The sequence below is a fragment of the Amphiura filiformis genome, chromosome 7 (genome assembly GCF_039555335.1).
Source record: "Amphiura filiformis chromosome 7, Afil_fr2py, whole genome shotgun sequence".
NCBI lineage: Eukaryota > Metazoa > Echinodermata > Ophiuroidea > Amphilepidida > Amphiuridae > Amphiura > Amphiura filiformis.
In genome coordinates, this window is record NC_092634.1 from 1,549,925 (window position 1) to 1,574,401 (window position 24,477).

The 24,477-nt window shown below is 39.1% G+C and overlaps 1 long non-coding RNA gene across 1 annotated transcript; it reads right to left on the reverse strand.

Moving 5' to 3' along the window:
• Positions 1-599: 599 nt before the first annotated feature.
• LOC140156611 (uncharacterized) lies at positions 600-9,567 on the reverse strand. Its single transcript, XR_011859567.1, has 3 exons — positions 9,486-9,567; positions 3,724-4,034; positions 600-2,430 (listed from the first exon to the last, which is right to left on the reverse strand). It is a non-coding gene; the product is annotated as an uncharacterized lncRNA (long non-coding RNA).
• Positions 9,568-24,477: the final 14,910 nt, after the last annotated feature.

Sequence of the window (24,477 nt, forward strand, 5' to 3'; positions counted from 1 at the left end):
TTGTAAGTTATTAGCAAGATCTTATGTATAATAATACGCTTCCGTACTGGTAACCAAAGAAGCTGTTGCAGAACCAGTGTTATATGTTCATACTTTCTCACACGAGGTACCATCCTAGCTGCAGTGTTCTCACTTCCTGTAGTTACCGATTTCATAATGCGGTAGTCCGGGGCGGTAGTCCATAAAGAATTATGCTATTGCAGCTGCTGTCTAAGAGTGAACTCACGAAGGCATGGAAGAGTTTCTCCGTGCATGCATGATCGAGGTACTTTCGAACTTGACCAATTTAGCGTAGAGCGAAGTTAGATGCTTTGCAGATTTTATGCACATGAACGGATATACTAAGGTGTTTATCAATGGTCACACTAAGGTTCTGTGCTGAAGAAACTGCATGAACAGATTCCGAGAGAATATGAAGGCTTGGAATAGTATTACTTTTACGTAAGAACTTGGAAGTAATATGCAGGAATTCGGTCTTGCTTCTCAGTTTCATCTAATTGTCTGCATACATCCAGTTTTTCACATCATGGATGCAGTGTTCCAGATTGGAGATGGCAGTTGAAGTCTGGCAGTTCCAGATTGGAGATGGCAGTTGACTGATTGAAGATCATGTAACAGTTGTGTATCATCAGCGTAGAACATCAGCTCTATACCATCATGGGACGTTATTATGTCTTCTAAGTTCTAACAGAGCGGTGTACATGGTAAAATACAACGGGCGAAGCATTCATTCATTCATTCGATATTATGTGCCTTTTTATGTATGGACGTCTAATAAAGTGATGCTGTTGATTGAAAATCAGAATCACTTCAATTCATCCATGAGTGCAGCCTGATCTTAAGATTGTGAATAGAGGCCGGATTATGACAATCATGGTTAACACATTACTCTTTTCAACTGTGTGATCATCTACAAATAACTAATTGTATTTGGTCTTGTGTCACAACCTGGGGTACCTTTGTGTTACATAGTAAAAAAATTAAATGGTTCAAACATTTTACCTACATATCTCATTTCAAGTGGTTCATCCTCGATCCTGAGCATTTTGACACCTTTTTTTATGGAATCGGTTAAAAAATGAGAGAGTGCGGGCAAAAACAATCACAAAGTAGGGAGGATGTTATCCCACCTCTTTTTTCCACATTTACAATCATTCTGAGCAAGTATTGGTCTTTTAAATGAACTTCTGTATTTATTCACTTGGTTTAGATGTCTAGGAGTCCATTTAGACATTTTTTTACTACATTCAAATTTTTAATGGGGGTTTTAAATCAAATTTACGATATGAATCCCTCCCCCTAATCCTCCTCCCCCTAATCCTCAGCCACCATTGGCACATTTCATGCCAAACGTCATAAGAAACTAATTAAAAATATCTTTAAACAGGATAAAAACACAAGTAATTTAGAATAAATTAGCCTCAATTTAAGACCTAATTGAATCTTCTAAGTGAAGGAATACTCAAGAGAGAGTGTTTAGAATTCCAAGCTGCACATCAAAATGTAACAAAGCCACCTTTTTGGGTACCCCAGTATATGACACAGGATCATTTATGACCGATGGCTTAGGTATGTACTTTCATGGTTCATGTACCTGATTCTAAATGTACCATAAGTAAAGTGAAAGCCTGACTTTAATGTATTGATGTCACCACTTAAAGACAGACATTTATCTTCTGATGATTTTAGTCTAATTTAAATTTGGAATTCATTCAGTTTCTTGTAAACTTCATTGCTCAGCCAATTGTGCTGATAATCTATATTGAAAGTACTATTGGAGTAAGCAGCAGCAACTGCTTTGTTTGAAAAGTAGTTACTACTGGTTTTGAATGCATCACATGATGAATGAGCTAGCCACTTAATAAAGTTCTTAATTTGTTTTGTTGATGTAATTCATTCATGTCAGCTAGCCTTCATAGGCATAGTTTGAGGGTGCAGGCATGTGCTGCAATGGCCTGCTATACTACAGCATCTCTATCTAGATATTTTACATGATCCATTGACTGGCAAAGGTGGTGCAATTTCTGTACATGCTATTGAGTGAATAAATCTAAAATCCAAACAGTTCAGTTTCACAAAGAGATGACATCCTTGAGAATCCTGTTGCTTCTTTAATAATGCGATCAAAAATATCAATCTCTACTCTCTATAGATGCTGCTTACTGAGAGAATAAATCTAAAATCCAAACAGTTCAGTTTCACAAAAAGGTGAACACAACACAGCAGCTGTGATCCTTTGGAATCCTGCTGCCTCTTTGATCAACAATATTGGCAAATGCTATTACCAAATCCATGCACAAAACATAATCTGCTTCATATGGAATGTTTGATGCTGGAAAGTATTTTCTGAACGTCAGAATGGTTCCTGAGTATCATAATATAATAGAGACTACATGTAGTGTCCTGGTTTGTCTGGTCAACTTGGGCAGTCTGTATAAAAACAAAAGATAATAATACTACATTATGAACAAACACAAACATAATATTCAGAAGTGGGAAATCAGGGTCAGAATTTTGGCGAGAATTGATTCTCGGAAACATTCTGGCAAACAGATTTGCATGAATCAAAGTAAATTCTCACAAACTTTTGTAGCTTACACAGAAGTTGATTTGCAAGAATCAAATGATTACCGCAAATTTATTCTGCAAGAATCAAGATTGATTCTCGCACTGTGAAACAAAATTCTGACCCTGGATGTGAAAGATTACAAAGGTTCAAAGTGACTTGTGCAATGTGAAAGTTTTGTTTTCCTTTTAAGTAATGTGTTGGTCCACCTTCATTGCAACGATTCTGCATTCTATTGACCAGGTTTCGAATGCATTGCTGTGCAGGTGACTCCATGCACGTTGCAGTATTCTCAGCAACCCTTGCAGTGTTGTGTTGTCATTTACATTCTTGTTTCCAGCTTGCTTCAGATGGTCTCAGAGATGTCCAATGGGGTTACAGTCTGGGGCTTGGCAGTGCACTACAGTCACTCGGTCAATTCCTCCATGGAATCACCTGGACCAGCAGTGCATTCGAAACCTGGCTAATCACATTCAATTGACAATAACCACTCAGCCATGATTTAAACCATAATGACAAAATGTTGAACAAAAAAGTACCGCACATGTAATGTGTAACTAATCAGGCTACATTTCACACTTTAAATCAACTTAAGGGGCCTAACAGTTTTTTAGTTATGCCCAAATATGTCAGGGGGGACTTAATTTTTTGGAACCATTTACTACATCATACATGCTTGTGCATATTGCTAAACCAGATATCCGTGACCGTTATGGGTGCCCAGTTTAAATTCTTTCTTTGTGCTATGTGCATGCAGTGTGACGTTTACATGGCAGACACTCACTTTACTCGAGAACTGCAGCTTCAAAATTGCACACAATAGTTTTGACTAGAGTCCAAAGCTATCGTTTTTCGGTAGATCAGTATTGCGATTTTTTGCAATGCATTACGCATATACATGTATGTTAAATACCCTGTTCATGTTTACATTTGGATTTTAATGATTTTGTTATCTTGGGCCTTGATGAGGTATGGTGACACAAGAGGGCGCTGCATACTTTTTTCTCAGACACGAGGCCAAACATTTTGTCATTTCATGTTAAGATAGATTATATAGGACAAACAAAAACTGTTTAGAAACAAAAATAACCAAAAAAGTCATTTTGGCTTCGATATAGCCCACTGGTATTTGAAGGTAGGCTTATCAAGCAACTCACCATTATAGGCTGATGATGTGCGACTTGATATCCACGTCTCTCTACATGCTTCCTTCTTTTCACAGGTTCTCATAAATCGATGGCATTTATGACAAAACCGTGGTGGGTGAATGTTGTTATGTGTAATGTCAACATTGCAGTATTGCAACAGTTTTGTATTCCAAGTGATGTTTGATAACTTATCCACACCCTTACTGTCAAAACTTGTTCCAGGCAACTTTGATCCAGGCCTACGGAAATCTCTGCCACACATCCTAAAAATAAACACCTTTGCAAATTTTGCTGATGCTGAAGGAAAGACATATTTTAGCCTGTGAATGAAGGGAAAATAAAAATTAAATTACAATTTAAACGTGATTGTTCCAATCACTCACATAAATAATCCGCTTATGCGTCCCGTTTAAGTAACACGCAAACAAGCACATGTAATCACCACGTAAGTTCACATACTAAAGATCGCATATTAAATGTGTGCATGAAGTTCACGAACGGAAGATACATTTCATAAGATTTTAAGAGCCAATCTTACTTACTATGTACACATCTGTGATACAAAAAAGTTTAAAATTATTTTGGTAAATAAATATTAACACCAACAACTCACATACATTAGCGTGCACAGCGCCCTCATTCACCTTAAAAAATCATGAAATCTCAGCCTCTCTGAGCCTTACTTACAAATGATAAACTTTGGAGGTGCATAATGTACATCATGTATAACATTGTGAGCCATCATCATCCCAACCTGCATTTTGCATTTTTGAAGTACCGTACCAAATGATTACATCACAAAAACCAAGGGGAAAAAAATGGGATCTTTGATAGCGCAAAAATCCTAGCAAATCCAATGTTTTGATCAAAATTGCCCTCGTGCAAACTTCTAAGCATCATAACCATGGAGGTCTTTAATTTCAAACTTGTTCAGACTTGGGCAGGCCCGTACGCAGGATTTTTTGGGGGGTGGGCGATTTTGTGAAAAGTGGACTTTCTTCTCCAAATTTAACGTAAAAAACTGATTTTTTGCTTGCTACTCTCGCAAATTCTTATATTTTGGGACTTTTTGTATAATTTTGCAAATTTGGGGAGGTGCGGTCGCACCCCCCCCCGCACCCCGCCTGCGTAAGGGCCGGGACTTGGGATAAGTTTAATTTTGCAGCAACAAGTTTTTGGGATTTTGATGGCACACATAGATACTGTTAGCAGAGGTCAAAGCTCAAATTTTCCTATTTTCTCAACTTTTTACATGCCTAAATTTCCACACTCCAACGTCACCTGATTCTAAATAGCATCTCATCAAAGAAGATGTAATTCTCTGCAAGAACTGAAACAAGGCGGTTCTCGAACCATGAGTCTCGCCTGCTTTTGTGACCGCCTGCTTTCGCGATAACTTTTAAGTAAATGAACCCATAACAACCCATGAAGATCGACCTCTAAATGACCTTCCAAAAATTTGGCTCTACATGTAAATCTTGGCTGAATCCACTAAGTTTCATGCCTATACAATAGTTTTTAGTAATTTGACCTCATCTGACCCCTGGATGACCCCAAAATGACCTTCCAAAAAATTTGACTCTAAATGTTGACTGTACCCACCAAATTTCATGCCCATACAACAGTTATTAGTAATTTGACCTCAGATGACCCTGGATGACCCCAAAATGACCTGAAAATCTAATCAGGTAGAAGGCATGCGTGCATTCTAAATTTTTTGTGCGCTCCTCGTGCATTATTGTTAAGTATTCATTCAATTGTGTAGGGGCCTACTCTCAAGCTTCAAATCAACAAAATGTTTTTGGTGTATTTTGGTGTATTATCACTATGACTGCAATGAGTAATAAGTTAATGACCATATAGGCGTAGATACTGGGGGGGAAGGGGGGTAAATTCCCACCCAATATTTTGAAAGAGGGGGGTGGTCCATACAATCATCCCCCAATGTTGATGCCTGTAGGCCTATATGGGTTTCTGACCAAATTAACCCTGATTTGGGCAATTTGGCCATTTTTAAACCTAATACGTGCCAAATTTGTTGTACTTCGCGCAAATTCATTCCAAAATTTTTGATGTCCAAGGTTCCAACATTCCCAACAACCCCCACTAAGTATTTATGAACACTCCCTTAGGTAACTGAAAACAATTCTTGTAAAGTCACACTATCTGAAAATGTCAAGCAAATCCTGATATTCTTGGGAAAGAATGGTGGTATTAAGGGACCGTTCGCAAACACTTGTTAGGGGGGGCTTGATGCAAAAAGGGGGGCCCTGAAAATTTTTGACCCTCCTAAGAGGGGGGCCAGAAAAAAATGACCAAATTTTCCTGGGAAAAATTGAGTTTATGGGGTTGACCCATAATTTTCATGTCAGAAAGGGGGCCTGAAATTTTGAGATCTCAAAAAAGGGGGGGGGGGCAAAAAAATTTCGCAATTAATTTTTTTGCATCATGCCCCCTTAGTGTTTGTGAACGGTCCCTAAACAAAACTCAATTACATTGTATTGATGAAAGCAGTTGAAATAAGATCGAAATCCATAATTTTAATGTCATTGTTTAGGAAAAAATACAAATAATGCTCGGAATAATGTAAAACGTAATCGCACACACCTCACAGTCACAGAGCTTAACCTAATTTGGTGCAACAAAAACCGGTCACCTATGGACCCTGTCCAATAACCGGAACGGTATAACAATTGAAATGGCAGGACAGATTTTTTTTGCTGAATAAGTTGAGAATGGACCGTCCCACTTGATTTGTGAAAAGGTCGCGAACCATTTTGGTGGACCCAAGTAACTGCCTAAAATGAGGCAAAATTGAAAAGAAATGGGGTTTTAAATAATATTGAACTTTGGAATTAGCAAAGTGTAAATCATGATGAGTCTAATATAGAAAAATTATCAAGTTTGTGTACATCGTGGAACATAAGTAGTAAGCAGTTGTACGCAGATAGCCTCGCTATATGGACGCGTAGAGTAGCCGTATGGCTGTACGCGTGTGTACTTTTATTTTTTCAAATATCTAAAATATAAGATAAGATAAGAATGTATTAACTACTAAGGTTTGCCCGTCATATTATACGTAGCCAGGGTTGGCAGGTTTTTACCGCAGTTTTTGCTGGCAAAAATGGCAAAAACTAAAAAAGTGATTTAAAGTTCAGATTTTTGATCTCATGCATAATGAATTATTAAATTAAAAAATTATTTTCCGGAGTGTAACAAGGCCAGATTTTGTAATTAAAAATAATATATTAAGAAATTAAAGTCATGCATTTTCATTGCTCACTTAGTGCATTTAACTGACATCTGGCATATATATCAAATTCAAAACTTTTTCATTTTAGGACTTGATGAGACAAAAAATATGTTGAATGATTCATTAAAAGTTGTATCTTAATACTAATTATGGCGTGTCCGTCCGTCCGTCGTCGTCCTCTGTCCGCTGCTATCGGCGCGCTGCTCACTAACGCGTGCTCGCGGTGCGAATCACGTGCGCGCGGTGCGCTATCGCTTAGTGCGCGGAGTACCGTCGGGCGCAGTGCGAGCATCGGAAAACATTACAGTGTGGCTCTCATGGGATCAATAGGCCTATTTTCAACACACACGTGCAGAGGCCTATTACTCAGAACATGGCTATTTCCAGGGTATTCTTTAGGGGGGGGGCTCATATGTGGTAGCAGGACAGGGCTTGGAAGAGGCGAACGATGGGTTTCCAGATTACGGCCAAGTAAGCGAAATCTAGTGTTTACTGTTTATGAGCTTTCTGTATACCGTTACGGTACCGTACTTGTTAACATTTGAGTGACTATACATAAGTTTTTGTCAGTTTTTGCCATTTTTGCTGGTTTAAACCAGGCAAAAACTGGCAAAAACAGAGTTTTTGCCATTTTGCCGGTTTAAACCAGGCAAAAACCGAACCCTGTACTTAGCCAAGAAAGACCCTAGATTTTGACTGCTCACAGCTCCAAAAGCGTCAGCTCCCAAGACCCACCACCTCAAATATCCGGGGGAGCATACCCACCAAAATTTTTTTGATGTGCCCCCCCAGGTGTGTTCTAGGCGAATCTGACTACATGTAGCATGTGGCAAGGTTTGCCTGGCATACCTACATACATGCTGCATGCACAGGTAAGCGTTGGATTCCTGCACTTAGAAGGAGGTAATGAATATTGATACACTACATCAGTTAACATCACTGTCCTGGTTCTGAGCATCGGCTGCAAACATTTCTGTATGATGAGTAATTTGTGGGGGTGGGCTGATATGATATATATATAACAGAGGCCACAATTTTGTCAAGACTTTCGAAGATTTATTTAAGATTTAGTTAAAGCCATATTATAACATTTGCAGAGAAGAACGCCCTTTTGCACGATTGTAATGTACTTTAGTAAACAAAGATTCTCTGCAAAAAAGACTTCACATGCAGGTGCTGTAGTTTTGTCAAAATCCGAGATTTTGAATGAACCACGATGGAAATATTACTCGAATCGAACGTGTATTCGATGTCAACACAGTACTACGTACACGGCGTGCGGGACACACACACATGCCAGAGGATCGTACCATATTACAACCGCCGGAGTAACATGCATTGGCGCTAGTACCGGCTGTACCGTAGTACTAAATTCGATTTTCTTTGCTTTACCTCACTTGTTCGGCTCAAAATTAAAAGGGTCGACATATCTCAGTGATATCTGACAGTAAATGCTAACATTTTATTGAAAATGAATACTAATTTATTTTTAAAGAAATGTTATAATAAATGGCTTTAAGTTGAGCTAAGCTTAAGTTTTCCAATGTTATTGAAAACGTGATATCTGACAGTAGGTATGCTACATGTAGGTGAATTCAAATTTGCCATCAAACTGCACCATTTTACATATCAAATTAAAGCCCTTGAGTAAAGAAAGCCAAAACTGAAAACATTTTTGTCATAGCACTTTCCGTAACAAAGTTACATCTTGTCATAAAGATTGACTTTCATCAAAAAGATTCAGATAGCAAAATTCCCAAAACGGCATTTAGGGGTGTTTCTAGATCTTAGTCTCATGGCGATAGCAGCTTTTTTTAATGGAACTGCTATCAAAATCCCTCTAAAATTCCATGTGCGACTTGATTATCACCATAAAAAATCATATATTTGGGCCAAGTGAATTATAGAAAACATATCTATGTAGGTTTCCTTCACCGACCTATTCTTGAAAAAAATTCAAATTTCTATGTAAATATGCATTGTGTTTGGGTCCCGGTCTCGGCGAATTTCGCTGACTAGCAAATGTGTTAACTAAGGTTTACCTGAGATACCTACTGACAGTAAATGCTAACATTTTATTGAAAATGAATACTAATTTATTTTTAAAGAAATGTTATAATATGGCTTTAAGTTGAGCTAATGTAAGAAGCTTAAGTTTTCCAATGTTATTGAAAACGTAAACATAAACAGTGGAAGCCTTCAAAGTCAACGCAACAAAGCATTTCGCAAGTCACTAAATCTTCACGCGAGTCACCAGGTCATTTCAGTTGGTGTGATATGCACATTGTGCACCTTAATTACCGACTTAACCAAAAGAAAAAGAAATATTCATGACCTCCTTCTAAGTGCAGGAATCCAACGCTTACCGCATGCACTGCATGTGAATAATTGTGATTCACATTGCTAACTTTTTTACGCGTCTATACATGTATAAACCTCTACAATTAGCAATCGGTTCTCAATATTATACATGTATGTGACCTTAAAATATTACTAATGTGTTTTAGTCAACACTCACCACCAGGCTTGGGTCCTTTAACAATGTTTATACCTCCCGGTTATACCTTCCATTGTCGGTACGTACTTTCCAAGTAGGCTGCCATTTTATCATGTGCTTGAAAGGAGAGCCCGTTTTCAAGAGGAGCACCACTGTGGTAGATGAAATGGCGTAACATGTCTATCATCATTTTATACCGGAAGTGACTCCTAAATTACCTTTAACCCCATAAAAAATACCACATGATACATTGGGTATAACAATTCATGTGTGAACATACCATCACTCTCATATGTTTTTCTTAGGTAACAAAATTTTTCGAAGACATTTCGATTAATACCGGAAATGACCCCTTAATGACCTTTGACCCCAAATCTGTGTACACCCCATTGACACTGGGTAATAACAATACATGTGTGCAAGTGGCATCACTGTCCTACGTAATTTGTGGGAGAAGATGTATTTTAAAGGTATTTCGTTTTATACCGGAAATTACCCCTTAATGACCTTTGACCGCAAATAAAAAAATACCATATATACATTGGGTAGACATAATTCATGTGTGAACATACCATCACTCTCCTATATTTTTCTTAGCTAATAGAATTTTTTCAGGTATTTCGTTTTATACCGGAAGTGACCCCTTAATGACCTTTGACCCCAAATCTGTGTACACCCCATAGACACTGGGTAATAACAATGCATGTGTGCAAGTGGCGTCTCTGTCCTACATAATTTGTGGAAGAAGATGCATTTTAAATGTATTTCTTTTTATACCGGAAATGACCCCTTAATGAGTTTTGACCCCAAATAAAAAAAATACCACATATACATTGGGTGACTGCAGATCATATGTGAACATACCGTTACTGTCCCATGTTTTACTGAGCTAATAAAAATTTTTGAAGGTTTTTCGTTTTATGCCGGAAGTGACCCTTAATGACCTTTGACCCCAAATCTGTGTACACCTTATAGACACTGGGTAATTACAATGCATGTGTGCAAGTGGCGTCTCTGTCCTACGTAATTAGTAGGAGAAGGTGCATTTTGAGCTGAAATCACGTTTTTGACCCCTGTGACCCCTGCGTGACCTTTGACCCAACAAGTTTCATGTGACATGTAGGGGCACGGTCAATGATCATTGTGACCAAGTTAGGTCAAAATCGATGTAAGCATGTGAGTGCTAGAGCAAATGTAATGGTTGACAGAAGAAGAAGAAGAAAGAACTAGACTTAGCTGTGGTCTAAGACCACGAACACAGCCGTGTTGTGACCCCTTAATCACCTTTGACCCCAAAATATATGAAAACCCCATAGACATTGGTTAATGTCAATGCACGTGTCCACGTGGCATCACTTTGCTATGCTTTTTGTGGCAGAAGGGATATTTTGAAGGTATATCGTTTTATACCGGAAGTAACCCCTTACTGACCTTTAACCCCAAATATGTGTACACCATATAGACACTGTGTTATAACAATGCATGTGTGCAAGTGGCGTCACTGTCCTACGTAATTAGTGGAAGAAGAAGCATTTTAAAGATTTTCGTTTTATACCGGAAGTGACCCCTTAATGACCTTTGACCCCAAATCTGTGTACACCCCATTGACACTGGATAATAACAATGCATGTGTGCAAGTGGCGTCACTGTCCTACAGAATCTGTGGAAGAAGATGCATTTTAAAGGTATTTCGTTTTATACCGGAAGTGACCCTTAATGAGATTTGACCCCAAATAAAAAAATACCACATATACATTGGGTGACTGCAGATCATGTGTGAACATACCGTTACTGTCCCATGTTTTACTTATCTAATAAAAATTTTTGAAGGTATTTCGTTTTATACCGGAAGTGACCCCTTAATGAGATTTGACCCCAAATAAAAAAAATACCACATATACATTGGGTGACTGCAGATCACGTGTGAACATACCGTTACTGTCTCATGTTTTACTTAGCTTATACAAATTTTTAAAAATATTTCGTTTTTTTACCGGAAGTGACCCCTTAATGACCTTTGACCCCAAATTTGTGTACACCCCATAGACACTGGGTAATATCAATACATGTGTGCAAGTGGCGTCTCTGTCGCACATAATTTGTGGAAGAAGATGCATTTTAAAGGTATTTCTTTTTATACCGGAAGTGACCCCTTAATGAGCTTTGACCCCAAGAAAAAAAAATACCACATATACATTGGGTGACTGCAGATCATATGTGAACATACCGTTACTGTGCTATGTTTTACTTAGCTTATACAAATTTTTTAAGATATTTCGTTTTATACCGGAAGTGACCCTTAATGACCTTTGACCCCAAATTTGTGTACACCACATAGACACTGGGTAATAACAATGCATGTGTGCAAGTGGGGTCGCTGTCCTACGTAAGTTGTAGGAGAAGATGCATTTTAGTTGAAATCACGTTTTTGACCCCTGTGACTTCTGCGTGACCTTTGACCCCACGAGTTTCATGTGACATGTAGGGGCATGGTCAATGATCATTGTGACCAAGTTAGGTCAAAATCGATGTAAGCATGTGAGTGCTAGAGCAAATGTAATGGTTGACAGAAGAAGAAGAAAGAAAGAAAGAAGAACCTGTAAGAAAAAAGACACAGCCGTGACGTTAGTCACGGCTGTGTAACTAGACTTAGCTGTGGTCTAAGACCACGAACACAGCCGTGTTGTGACCCCTTAATGACCTTTGACCCCAAAATATATGAAAACCCCATAGACATTGGCTAATGTCAATGTATGTGTGCACATGGCATCACTTTGCCATGTTATTTGTGGCAGAAGGGCATTTTGAAGTGTTTTTGTCTCAGACCGGAAATAACCTTTCACCGCAAATAAAAAAAATACCACGTATACACTGAGTAACATCAATTTATGTGTGAATGTACCGTATCTGTGCTATATTTTTCTTGGCTGATAATTTTTTTTGAAGTTATTTCGTTTTATACCGGAAGTGACCCCTTAATGACCTTTGACCCCAAATCTGTGTACACCCCATAGACACTGGGTAATAACAATGCATGTGTGCAAGTGGCATCACTGTCCTACGTAATTTGTGGGAGAAGATGCATTTTAAAGGTATTTCGTTTTATACTGGAAATGACCCCTTAATGACCTTTGACCCCAAATAAAAAAATACCATATATACATTGGGTAAACACAATTCATGTGTGAGCACACCATCACTCTCCTATGTATTTCTTAGCTAATAAAATTTTTTGAAGTTATTTCGTTTTATACCGGAAGTGACCCCTTAATGACCTTTGACCCCAAATCTGTGTACACCCCATAGACACTGGGTAATAACAATGCATGTGTGCAAGTGGCGTCACTGTCCTACAGAATCTGTGGAAGAAGATGCATTTTAAAGGTATTTCGTTTTATACCGGAAGTGACCCCTTAATGAGCTTTGACCCCAAATAAAAAAATACCACATATACATTGGGTGAATGCAGATCATATGTGAACATACCGTTACTGTGCTATGTTTTATTTAGCTAATAAAAATTTTTGAAGGTTTTTCGTTTTATACCGGAAGTGACCCCTTAATGACCTTTGACCACAAATCTGTGTACACCACATAGACACTGGGTAATAACAATGCATGTGTGCAAGTGGGGTCGCTGTCCTACGTAAGTTGTAGGAGAAGATGCATTTTAGTTGAAATCACGTTTGTGACCCCTGCGTGACCTTTGACCCCGCGAGTTTCATATGACATGTAGGGGCATGGTCAATGATCATTGTGACCAAGTTAGGTCAAAATCGATGTAAGCATGTGAGTGCTAGAGCAAATGTAATGGTTGACAGAAGAAGAACTAGACTTAGCTGTGGTCTAAGACCACGAACACAGCCGTGTTTTGACCCCTTAATGACCGTTGACCCAAAAATATATGAAAACCCCATAGACATTGGCTAATGTCAATGTATGCGTGCACGTGGCATTACTTTGCCATGTTATTTATGGCAGAAGGGGCATTTTGAAGGTTTTTCGTATCAGACCGGAAGTGACCCCTTAATGACCTTTGACCCCAAATCTGTGTACACCCCATAGACACTGGGTAATAACAATGCATGTGTGTAAGTGGCATCACTGCCCTACGTAATTTGTGGGAGAAGGTGCATTTTAAAAGTATTTCGTTTTATACCGGAAATGACCCCTTAATGACCTTTGACCCCAAATAAAAAAATACCATATATACATTGGGTAAACACAATTCATGTGTGAACATACCATCACTCTCCTATGTTTTTCTTAGCTAATAAAATTTTGAAGATATTTCGATTTATACCGGAAGTGACACCTTAATGACCTTTGACCCCAAATCTGTGTACACCCCATAGACACTGGGTAACAACAATGCATGTGTGTAAGTGGCATCACTGTCCTACGTAATTTGTGGGAGAAGATGCATTTTAAAGGTTTTTCATTTTATACCGGAAATGACCCCTTAATGACCTTTGACCCCAAATAAAAAAATACCATATATACATTGGGTAAACACAATTCATGTGTGAACATACCATCACTCTCCTGTGGTTTTCTTAGCTAATAAAATGTTTTGAAGATATTTCAATTTATACCGGAAGTGACCCATTAATGACCTATGACCCAAAATCTGTGTACACCACATTGACACTGGGTAACAACAATGCATGTGTGCAAGTGGTGTCACTGTCCTACGTAATTTGTGGGAGAAGATGCATTTTAAAGGTATTTTGTTTTATACCGGAAGTGACCCCTTAATGACCTTTTGACCCCAAATAAAAAAATACCACATATACATTGGGTAACTGCAACTCATATGTGAACATACCGTTACTGTCCTATGTTTTCCTTAGCTAATAAAAAAATTTGAAGGTATTCCGTTTTATGCCGGAAGTGACCCCTTAATGACCTTTGACCCCAAATCTGTGTACACCACATAGACACTGGGTAATTATAATGCATGTGTGCAAGTGGCGTCACTGTCCTACGTAATTTGTAGGAGAAGATGCATTTTGAGCTAAAATCACGTTTTTGACCTCTGTGACCCCTGCGTGACCTTTGACCCCACGAGTTTCATGTGACATGTAGGGGCACGGTCAATGATCATTGTGACCAAGTTAGGTCAAAATCGATGTAAGCATGTGAGTGCTAGAGCAAATTTAATGGTCGACAGAAGAAAGAAGAAAGAAAGAAAGAACTAGATCTGGTTACAGATCTGGACCTAGCCGGGGCCGGAAATGCCAGTCTTAAAGTTTATGGACATCTCACACCATTAATGGTGCATCACTGTAGCATGTAGGGGCTTTTCCGTCTTCCATAGGCTAAGATACGGCTACTTTACCGTAATTTTAAACATTTGTTTGCAAATTTGACGTTTTGACCTCCTTAATGACCTTTGACCCTAATACAAAAAAAACCTCATATACACCGCGAAAATGCATTGTTACAGTTTAAATTAAAAAAATCTACTATGCTTAGTTATGGAGATAAAAATTCTTGAAGTTATTTAGCTTAAAACCGGAAATGACGTCTAAATGACCTTTGAACAAAAAAAATAAAAATACCGTGCATACATCGGGTAACACTAATGCATATATGAAGTTTATGTCACTCTGGTCTGGTTACGTTTTGAGATTTAAAAAATGAACATATTTGATGATTTTGGTTTTTGACCGGAAGCGACCCTTAATGACCTTTGACCCCGAAACTGTAGACGCCCCAAAGACCCTGGTTGGTAGCAATGCATGTGTGCTAATGACAACACTCTGCTATGTAATTTGTAAAACAGTGATTTTTTGAATATTTTTAGCTTTCAGACCGGAAATGACCCCTTAATGACCTTTGACCCAAATTCTGTGAATAATTTATAGGCACTGGATATAGCCGATGCATATGTGTAAGTGACATCATCGTACTATGTAATTTGTGGCAGAAGAAGCATTTTGAAGATATTTGGGTTTATACCGGAAATGACCCTTAATGACCTTTGACCCCAAATTTGTGAATAATTTATAGGCACTAGATATAGCCGATGCATATGTGCAAGTGACGTCACTGTAGGATGTAACATGTAGGAGAAAAAGCATTTTGAAATTTGTTGCCAGAAGAAAGAAGCAGAAATTAGCTGTGGTCTAAGACCACGAACACAGCCGTGTTGTTACCCCTTAATGACCTTTGACCCCAAAATATATGAAAACCCCATAGACATTGGCTAATGTCAATGTATGTGTGCACGTGGCATCACTTTGCCATGTTATTTGTGGCAGAAGGGCATTTTGAAGGTTTTTCGTCTCAGACCGGAAGTGACCCCTTAATGACATTTGACCCCAAATAAAAAAAAAATACCACATATGAATTGGGTAACCACAATTCATGTGTGAACATACCGTTACTGTCCTATGTTTATCTTAGCAAATACAAAATTTCGAAGGTTTTTCGTTTAATACCGGAAGTGACCCCTTAATGACCTTTGACCCAAAATCTGTGTACACCCCATAGACACTGGGTAATAACAATGCATGTGTGCAAGTGGCGTCACTGTCCTACAGAATCTGTGGAAGAAGATGCATTTTAAAGGTATTTCGTTTTATACCGGAAGTGACCTCTTAATGAGATTTGACCCCAAATAAAAAAATACCACATATACATTGGGTGACTGCAGATCACGTGTGAACATACCGTTACTGTCCCATGTTTTGCTTAGCTTATAAATTTTTTTAGGATATTTCGTTTTTACCGGAAGTGACCCCTTCATGACCTTTGACCCCAAATCTGTGTACACCCCATAGACACTGGGTAATAACAATACATGTGTGCAAGTGGCGTCTCTGTTCCACATAATTTGTGGCAGAAGACGCATTTTTAAGGTATTTCTTTTCGTACCGGAAGTGACCCCTTAATGAGCTTTGACCCCAAGTAAAAAAATACCACATATACATTGGGTGACTGCAGATCATATGTGAACATACCGTTACTGTGCTATGTTTTACTTAGCTAATAAAAATGTTTGAAGGTTTTTCGTTTTATACCGGAAGTGACCCCTTAATGACCTTTGACCACAAATCTGTGTACACCACATAGACACTTGGTAATAACAATGCATGTGTGCAAGTGGGGTTGCTGTCCTACGTAAGTTGTAGGAGAAGATGCATTTTAGTTGAAATCACATTTTGACCCTGTGACCCCTGCGTGACCTTTGACCCCACGAGTTTCATGTGACATGTAGGGGCACGGTCAATGATCATTGTGACCAAGTTAGGTCAAAATCGATGTAAGCATGTGAGTGCTAGAGCAAATGTAATGGTTGACAGAAGAAGAAGAAGAAAGAAGAAAGAAGAAGAACCTGTAAGAAAAAAGACACAGCCGTGACTATCGTCACGGCTGTGTAAGAAGAAGATCCTGTAAGAAAAAAGACACAGCCGTGACTAACGTCACGGCTGTGTAAAGAACCTGTAAGAAAAAAGACACAGCCGTGACTAACGTCACGGCTGTGTAAAAAAGCAAAAACAAGCAAGGAAACAAACATAAACATAAACCAAAACCAATAACCACAATAAAACAAACAAACAAAACACGGTCTAGCCTAGGGCCTACATATCAATCAAATTACTTGGCAAATTTCACTGGCAACACGTAAGTTGAGTGCGTTTAGCTTCAGTACGCTCTGGAGAAAGCACTCATGGCGTACAACAATGCGTGTGCAATGCGAAGTCGCAATTGTTGATTTCAGTACGCAAAGACCAAAACAAATTCCTTCGACTTCACTGCGTACCCACCAACGCGCTATAACAAGCCGTTCTAGCCTCCTTCGGAGGCGAAGGAGCGTTGCGATTTCAATGATGACACTGTGCGTATAGCGCCACCAACGGTGGAAACTCCCAGATAGCGATGAGCGCCGGCGATCTTTTTTCTGCAATCGAGATACCGTGAGTCATCTACTGCTGATATTAGTCTGGTAGAAGTAGTCATCTACTGCTGATATTAGTCTGGTAGAAGTAGTCATCTACTGCTGATATTAGTCTGGTAGAAGTAGTCATCTACTGCTGATATTAGTCTGGTAGAAGTAGTCATCTACTGCTGATATTAGTCTGGTAGAAGTAGTCATCTACTGCTGATATTAGTCTGGTAGAAGTAGTCATCTACTGCTGATATTAGTCTGGTAGAAGTAGTCATCTACTGCTGATATTAGTCTGGTAGAAGTAGTCATCTACTGCTGGTATTAGTTTGGACTAAGCAGGCAGCTGCAGGATATATTAATCTGGCCGAAGTAGTCTGCTGCTGATATCAGTCTGGACGAAGTATATATAGCCATTTCTGCTGATATTAGCCTGGACGAAGTAACCATCTGCTGCTGATATTAGTCTTAAAATAGCGCGACATTTAATGTTATTAAATGTTTGAAAGTTTGTTTTAAAACGTTTTAAAAACATACTTGTGTTTGGTGTGGTAATTAGTATGAGGGGCACAGTACGATAACATTGCTCCAAGGCAATTTACAACAAAAATACATTATTGTAAGTCGCTTTTTATTAGGAAGGTGAACACACTAAGAATCAATAACAATGGATGTCATTAAAATGTACCCTATGGAAATTTGTAGTATTTAAATCATAATTATTTACTTAAACTTGGGTTATTATATATTGCGTATTGAAAACCACAACTTGCTTATAAGTGACCAAGAAAAAGTTTTAGATTTAGTTTTTTTAATTGGAAGTTTACTTTATCAAAGAAAGTGTATAAGTCACAATCATCAATTAATGAGTAAAGTGAACACACAAAAAATTAACAATAGAGGTTATCCACTTTACTCATGTGTGATTTCGAACAAAAGGCGATGGTTCCCGTAGTATTCCTCATTCAAACCAATTCAATGCATGACCTCGGAGTTACCTGCGTGACTTTGGCCGGGCTCGAAACAGTCATGGTTGCTCAGGCAGGTACTTCTTTTGAAAGTCCTAAACAAGGTATAGCAGTCGTTGATAGGATATGCAGCTTATAGAACACGGATAACCTCTATAACAGATGTCATAATATACTCTGTTGCAATTTGAAATACTTAAATCGGAATTATTTACTTATACTTAAAATTATCGTAACTTTGGTTATTGTAGTTATATTGCGTATTGTAATATTCAAAATAGGGGTTATTGAAAAACCCCAACAAATTGCTAATCAGTTTTTAATAAATTAAAAGTTTCAGATTAAATTTTTCTACTTTCTAATCAAAGAAACATTTCTTATAGAGGTAATTTTTATTCAATTGCGCACAATCTGGTAAAGAATAAAGGTAACAGATTCAGTGAACCAATTTGTATAATTGATTGGATGTGAGTTTATGGATACATAAAACACGTTAATAAAACCACAGAATGATAGGCATTTGGTTCATAATTGCTTTGGTATCGAACAGGTTATCACCTCAAAATAATCATTATCCAATACGTATTATAATTATGTTATGGAATCTCTACTAGTACGCCGTCACTTGCCACTGTACTGGTCCCTGAGTGAGTGATCGAGCTTTCGTCAGACGTGTATCTGACTTCACCGGGACTGATGAGGTCATGATGAAGTCAATGACAAATCTGACGAAAGTGCGACCACTCACACAGGGACCGGGTGCACCAGTACTATGATAACCGACGGCGTACCCCGTACTTGTAGAAATTACGTATTATGAATTTCCGTCGAGAATGCCTATCTACTTTATTGCCCAGGGGCACTACAATATGAAATGGATATAGGTGTAGGGGTGGCACTTTCGCAGTAAGGGGCATTCGGTGAGAGCAAAATGTACAAAATATGGGGTCATTGGATGAGAGCATGATTTTTGGCATTCGGTGAGAGCTAAATGTAAAAAATATGGGGTCATTGGGTGAGAACATGACCTTAAATTTTTTTTTAATGAAACCTTTGGGTGAGAGCCGAAACAGCGCTACAAAAACCTCGGACATCGAATTGCTAGTTCTAAATGGCTTCAAATTTTTTGTTTTTTCAAAATAAGTAACAAAATCAGTGATAAATGAAAGTTCCTGTTCATATTGAACTTGTAAGGTCTTTGGGTGATAGATCTTTTAATGGAAAAATAGGGGTTTTTCGGGTGACAGAGCATTTGTTCGTAAAAATATGGGGTCTTTAGGTGACAGCGACGCTGGAAAAGGGGGTCTTAATAGCCTTACATACGTGTCACCTCAAAAGTGGGAGTGCCCGCGGGCTTTATTGATATTGATATTTATAATTATTTTACTTTAGATATTATACCATGGTTTTAATTATTAAGAATTTCTTAATTAAGAATTTTACTATGAAGTTTAGGCTATGCTTCATTGGTTTGTGGCTTGATAAGTCTTTGTTGCTACTATTCTATGAAAAATATATTTGTTAAAACAAAATCTCATTTTCGTCAAAAATGAAAATAAGTCAGTGTTGTGAGGAGACCTGGGTGTATGTTTTTGATGACACTTCAGTGCGACGTGTATACTTTTGGATTTAAGTTTAAATCTTAGAGACATAAATTTACAAAATTAAATCTGATTGCTCATTGACTATTTGATATTTATTTTGCAATCTCTTGAAATAAGAGTGCAGTTCATTTCAAATCTTATACTTTACTATAGCTTAAATTGGGTATGATCTACAAACGAGGAATACAACTGTCATGTCTCTCTTTTTCTTTCTCTCCCCAAGCAATACTTCTACTCCGTTTTAAGTAGGGATGACATACCTGACCTTCCCCAGATGTGCTATTTCATAATACGAAACATAAACATTTTAATTCACTGACCCCAATAGGTATGGTGTGTAACATTATAGGCAATATTATTATCCCAGTGGGCACAGGTTAGGATTTCGACGTTGTATCAACGTTGATACAACGTCGAAATCTAACCTAACCTGATTTCAACCCGATTTCAACCTAGAGATTGGTTGAAATCAGGTTGAAATTTCAACGTCGATACAACGTTGAAATTTCAACCTGATTTCAACCATGTTTGAACCAACTTTCAATGCAAAAATTATGGAGGTTGAAATCAGGTTGAAACTTCAACGTTGATACAACGTTGAAATTTCAACCTGATTTCAACCAATGTTTCAATGCACAACTTAATGACCTTACATAAAATATTATTAGGACGAAATATGCATATGCCTAGTATATTAACATGTTTAAAGGTCGAGAGCATTGAGATTTTACCCAAATTTCATTTTATATATCCAGGCCGCATCATCTAACGATTTAAACCGGACTTCCGTTTTCCTTCAAGTGGCGCGCGGCGTGCACTACCTCCAATGACTTACCCGAAAACACCGGGTGGTACGGGGCATGCTATACGGCCCCGTCGCCGCTCAATTGGCGGGCTGATGTTGATAATTATGGGAATTCCTACAACATGGTGAACACTTGTGAACACTTGTGGGGGGGTTGAGGCAAAAGGGTGGGGTGGGGCTTTAGTTCTGACCCTCTTATGGGTACGGCAGGGGCCTTGAAAAAATGACTAAAATTTTCCCAGGGAAATTGAGTTTATATGATTTTCTATGGGATTGACTCATAATTTTCATGTCAAAAAGGGCGGCCCTGAATTTTTTGAGAACTGAAAGGGGGGCGAAAAACTTTCGCGATGATTTTTTTTTGCATCATCCCCCCCCCACAAGTGTTTGTGAGTGGTCCCTAATAGGCCTATTGGAACTTCGCATATCTTCTATTTTACTAAGGGATCAAATCAAAACTCGACCGCCGGTTGCCCGCCGGTTCCGGGCGGTTCCGTCCGGTTGGCAGAGGTCATTTGTATATGAATATTCAAGAATGCATGAGTAGCAACCGCCGGTTGGTTTAAGCACATAACCGGAGAGATTAACAAAATGTCGATATGTTTATTTCGCGATCACAATAGCGCATACTTGAAATTTCACGGTCACAATAGCCCATACTTGAAAGTATACACGATGATCGATTTTCTTAGTCTTGTGTCTATTGGCTTGTCACCAAAGCAAATTAATTTTGGAAATGATTTCTTGTTTATGGTTAAAATTGCTTGAATATGTCACCATTGTTTAGATCAGTTAATTTCAGTTCAGAACAGTGTTTCAATGACTTCTATAGGTTAAGTAATTTAGAAGTTGTGAATTTATTATTTTATGAATCACATAGGCCTGTATTGGTGATGGACATATTTATATACGTCATTAGTTTAAATCTGCCTCCAGAAGGCTCTCATTTTTGAGATTCGTGTTCAAGTTCGAGATTTAAAAAAGGAATTTTCAAGGGGACTTCTCGCAGATCTACTCACAGAATGGCATTACCGAGAGTCTCAGCCGAGATAGAAGCGTCGGCGTCAATAAAATTACGATTCCGTCTATTTTGGCAACAACAATTTTATGATCCCACCACCGACACACCCCTAAACAAGCTAAAAATGTATTGAATCTATTTGAAGAAAACAAACACACTACCTGTGGTCATCTTATGACTCCCTACATTTTCGTCATCAAAGTTTTATGACCCCCGGCCCCATTTGTAATGCAAACATTTATGACCCCTCTCCTTCCGGTATACTTGGGACACCTACCCTCCCCCCTCCGAAAAATGATAGCCCAAAATGGGGTTGATTTTCGGTCTAAAATAGACCGAAAGAAAGATTTTGTCACTGCATGTCTGACGACTGAGTATGGGAGGGGAATGACTTGCCACCCTGCCTCCTGGCTAATCTCCATTGGTGTTGATGAAGGGCTCGGTGGTGAGGGGTGATGGGATTCGTATATATTTGGTCGATCTTGCAAAATCATTAGTTCTTCTGGCACATCACCTCAACGAGCCTGGCCAACATCATTGTAGGCCAAATATACCGGCCTAATATGGCCTATATTACGAAGTTAGTGTAGTTTTTATCCCCCTCTCTCTCATGTGATGTGACACATGTGACACATCACATGTGTCATGTGATGTGACAAATCTCATACCCTTTTCCACCTCTCCACATCCTCCCTCTCCGTCTTCCTCTCACCCTCTCGCTTCCCCTTCTTTGATCATCTTTTGACCCTCTTTCTTTCTTTCTTTCTTTGATTCTTTTTTGCTTTCTTTATTTCGATTATAAACACAGTTCATGAAAAATGTATTACCCTTGCGTTTTAAAACATGCAGAATTGCGTGATCGCGATTATCCCCTCGGAAATGAAACTTTAAAATAAGTTTTGTCTAACTTGTCACGATGTAAAATAATTAGAAATAAATAGACCAAGTCTCTGCTTATATTTTATCAAAACAAAATGCTTAAAGTAGCTACATTGATTGAGAAGAACTCCGAGAAGAAAAATCGATTATTCATATTCCCGTTCCTATTCAGTATCGAAGTTACGTAATGTTACTATGTCAACGGGATCACGCGCTAGAGTAATGAACCACGATCGAAATGATCACCACATAAAGTATATGGCACTCGAAGGCATACCAAAGTAGCGTGATCCGGTAACCAAGAGAATTACGTAACCACTTCGATGCTGAATTGTACACAATTTGAAAAGAAACCACTTGAAATCACTCCACCTATTCATTCGATGATACCAACCGGCCATATGAACCAGGGTGTGACGACTGACCTCATTACTGTGTATAATTTAGAACCGGACGGAACCGCCCGGAACCGGCGGGCAACCGGCGGTCGAGTTTTGATTTGACCCCTAACCCGATTATGTGATGTCGCCCCGGGGTATTGCCCGGGTATCGCCGGCGTCAGTAGGTGCGATATTGTGGGTGGGTACGGTACGTACACGCGTGCACAAGTGTTAACTCGCCGGTACACACATGCGTTCGCAAATGTTTGCGAGTACGCACTCATGTTTACAAGTGTTCATGGGTACGATTGCGTACATTGCCGGTACACACATTCACAAGTATATGCGAATACGCACGCGCGTGCGCAAGTCTTTATGGGTACGCATGTAGGCCTACATGTTCAAGTCTTTATGGGTACGCACATGTGTTTGCAAGTTATTGCGGGTGCGCACGCGCGTTCGCAAGTGTTTGCAAGTACACATGTGCATACACTGAAAGTGTTTGCAAGTACAAACGCACGTTCGCAAGTGTTTATGTGCACGCATGCGCGCGGGCAAGATATTGCAGGTAGGCACGCGAGTTTGCAAGCGTTTATGAGTACTCGCGTGCGTGCGCAGGTTATTGCGGGTACGCATGCCCGTTCCCAAGTGTTTGCGAGTACGCACGCACGTTCGCAAGTTTTACGTGTATGCACTCGTTCTCAAGTGTTTATGCGTACGCATGCACGTTCGCAAGTGTTTGCAAATACGCAAGCGCATGCGCAAGTGTTTATGGGTACGCACTTGTGTTCGAAAGTTATTGCGGGAACGCACGCGCGTGCGTGCACAAGACATTGCGTTACGCAGTCGAGTTTTCAAGTGTTTTCTAGTACGCATGCGCGTTCGCAAGTGTTTATGGGTACGCGAAAGTTATTACGGGTACGCATGCGAGTTCGCAAGTTTTTATGGGTACACGAAAGTTATTACGGGTACGCATGCGAATTCGCAAGGGTTTGCAAGTACACTCTCGCGTGTTTACAGGTAGGCCTACGCACGCGCATTTGCAAATTATTGTAGGTACGTACGCGCGTGCACAAGTGTTTGTGAGTAGGCCTACGCACACGCGAGTGCAAAACTTATGCCACTGCCGCGAGCGGGATGGCGCATCAGCCAATGACAAATGCCTTGAATGTGTCCGTTTGTTTGAACTTGATGTAGGATCTGGATCTGGATCATCTTGTCTCAGGGCTAGTCGGCCTAGGCCTATATCTGAAACATGTTGAAAAACACTTGATTTCAAATTTTTGGATATTCGCATTTTAACCTTAAAAAAAACAGGTTTTTAATCCTAGATCCACCATAAATGTTTGGACATTCGAAAATTATATTTTTGGATTAAAATTGTAGTAGTGCGATATCGCTTTCGCCCAACACTTTTCCAGAGTGGATATTGCCCAATGTACAGCAGCAAGCAAAAGGCATG